A 2834-nucleotide genomic window follows, 5' to 3' on the forward strand; every position below is an offset into this window, starting at 1 on the left:
ATATGCCCAGGAGTGGTATAGCAGGATCTTTCAGAAGTGACATGCCCAGTTTTCTGAGGGACTGCCAGACTGATTTCCAGAGTGGTTGTACTAATTTGCAACCCCACCAGCAGTGGAGGAGTGTTCCTCTTTCTCCACATCCTCGCCAACATCTGCTCTCTCCTGAGTTTTTAATCTTAGCCATTCTCACTGGTGTAAGGTGAAATCTCAGGGTTGTTTTGATTTGCATTTCCCTGATGACTAGTGAAGTTGAGCATTTTTTAAGATGTTTCTCCGCCATCCGAAGTTCTTCAGGTGAGAATTCTTTGTTTAACTCTGTACCCCATTTTTTAATAGGGTTATTTGATTTTCTGGGATCTAACTTCTTGAGTTCTTTGTATATATTGGATATTAGCCCTCTATCTGAGGTAGGGTTGGTGAAGATGTTTTCCCAATTTGTTGGTTGCCGATTTGTCCTTTTGATGGTGTCCTTTGCTTTACAGAAACTTTGTAATTTTATGAGGTCCCATTTGTCAATTCTTGATCTTAGAGCATAAACTATTGGTGTTCTGTCAACTCAAGCAAATCAGTAGCCTTCCTATACTCAAAGGATAAGCAGGCTGAGAAAGAAATTAGGGAAATGACCCCCTTCACAATAGCCACAAACAGTATAAAGTACCTTGGTGTGACTCTTACCAAACATGTGAAAGATCTATATGACAAGAACTTCAAGACTCTGAAGAAGGTATGCCGGGCGGTGGTGGTGCATGCCTGTAATTCCAGCACTCTGGGAGGCAGAGGCAGGCGGATTTCTGAGTTCGAGGCCAGCCTGGTCTACAGAGTGAGTTCCAGGACAGCCAGGGCTATACAGAGAAACCCTGTCTCAAAAAAAAAAAAAAAAAAAAGACTCTGAAGAAGGAAATAGAGGAAGACCTCAAAAAATGGAAAAACCTCCCATGCTCATGGATCGGCAGGATTAAAATAGTTAAAATGGCCATTTTGCCAAAAGCAATATACAGATTCAACGCAATACCCATCAAAATCCCAACTCAATTCTTCATAGAGTTTGAAAGAGAAATTCTCAAATTCATCTGGAATAACAAAAAACCCAGGATAGCTAAAACTATTCTCAACAACAAAAGAAATTCTGGGGGAATCAGTATCCCTGACCTCAAGCAATACTACAGAGCAATAGTGTTAAAAACTGCATGGTATTGGTACAGTGACAGGCAGGTGGATCAATGGAACAGGATTGAAGATCCAGAAATGAACCCACACACCTATGGCCACTTGATCCTGGACAAAGGGGCTGAAAACATCCAATGGAAAAAAGATAGCGTTTTCAACAAATGGTGCTGGTTCAACTGGAGGTCAGCATGCAGAAGAATGTGAATTGATCCATCCTTGTCTCCTCGTACTAAGCTCAACTCCAAATGGATCAAGGACCTCCATATAAAGCCAGACACTCTGAAACTAATAGAAAAGAAACTGGGGGAGACCCTTGAGGACGTTGGTACAGGGGGAATGTTCTTGCACTGAGTCTTAACTGGATACTTTCAACAGTACTGTTAATAATTACACTAGGCCAATGTGAAAAAACCAGACTGTTGGCACATGTTAAAAATATGATCATCTATAAGATTAGTTAACATTCAATACCTCTGAAAGCAATACTAAATATTATTGGAGAAAGTAACCCTGAAAGGAAGATAAAATGACAGAGCCAACTTGGAATACAGTTCTGTAGTTTCTTTCAAAACTTAAAAGGATGCTTGTCATACAATTCAGCAAGTACTTCTCAAACTATTACCTCAAAGAAGTTATAAAGTTATGACTACGTGAAAACTTGCACTTGAGTGTTGACATTAGCTTTTTTTTTCATAATGTCCATCACTCAGATGAAACTGGGTAAGAAAGAGTAAGTAACAAATAAATGAATAAATTCTGTTATTGTTAGTCATGGGGATGCCATTTAACACTGAAAATGAATATGCTACCAAACCATGAAAACACACAGAGGCAACTTGAGAGGGCATTGGTCAATCTGAAGAGGCTAGATACTGCAAACTTCCAAATCATTGTCATTCAGAAAATTACATTAAGATGGTGTACAAGTCATTAGCTGGCAATAATTAGAATAAGAGAGAAGTGAATATGTAGAGCATACTAATATTTTTGTGACAGTGAAGCTATAATTATATATATATATATCACTATATATTTGAACAAATTCTCAGAGCATACAGTTTCAAAGGGTGGGATTTTAATGTGAACCATAAACCCTGAGTGATAATGCTATGTCATTATCACTGAGGGTCATCATGGCACAAGATATGCCACTTTGGTGGAAATGCTGATAAGGATGTACATGTGTGTGTTATCGGTAAATGAGAGCTCTGTACAGTCTCCTAACTTTTTCTCAAACCTAAAAATACCTTTTAAGAATTAAGACTATTGCCTGGTGGTGGTGACTTATGCTTTTAATCCAAGTACTTAGGAAGCAGAGACAGATAGATCTCTATGAGTTTGAGACCAGCCTGATCTATAGAGAGTACCAGAACAACCAGAGCTACTTATGAAGAGAAACCCTGTCTTGATAAACAAAAAGTATATGAATTAATTAATGAATAAATAAATAAATAAATAAATAAATAAATACTATTTCTTAAAGGATAAAAAGTCAATTTCTAATACCACAAAACAGAAAAATGTTGGGGACAATTAATAAAAATTAACTTAAAAATAAAATAATGAGATATTTAGCATATAATCAGTTCCATTTAAAACTCAGTATCCCTGGGACTGGAAAAATGGCTCAGGAGTTAAGAATAATTCCTGATCTTGCTCAAGACCCA

Source organism: Apodemus sylvaticus, chromosome 23, assembly GCF_947179515.1.
Source record: "Apodemus sylvaticus chromosome 23, mApoSyl1.1, whole genome shotgun sequence".
NCBI lineage: Eukaryota > Metazoa > Chordata > Mammalia > Rodentia > Muridae > Apodemus > Apodemus sylvaticus.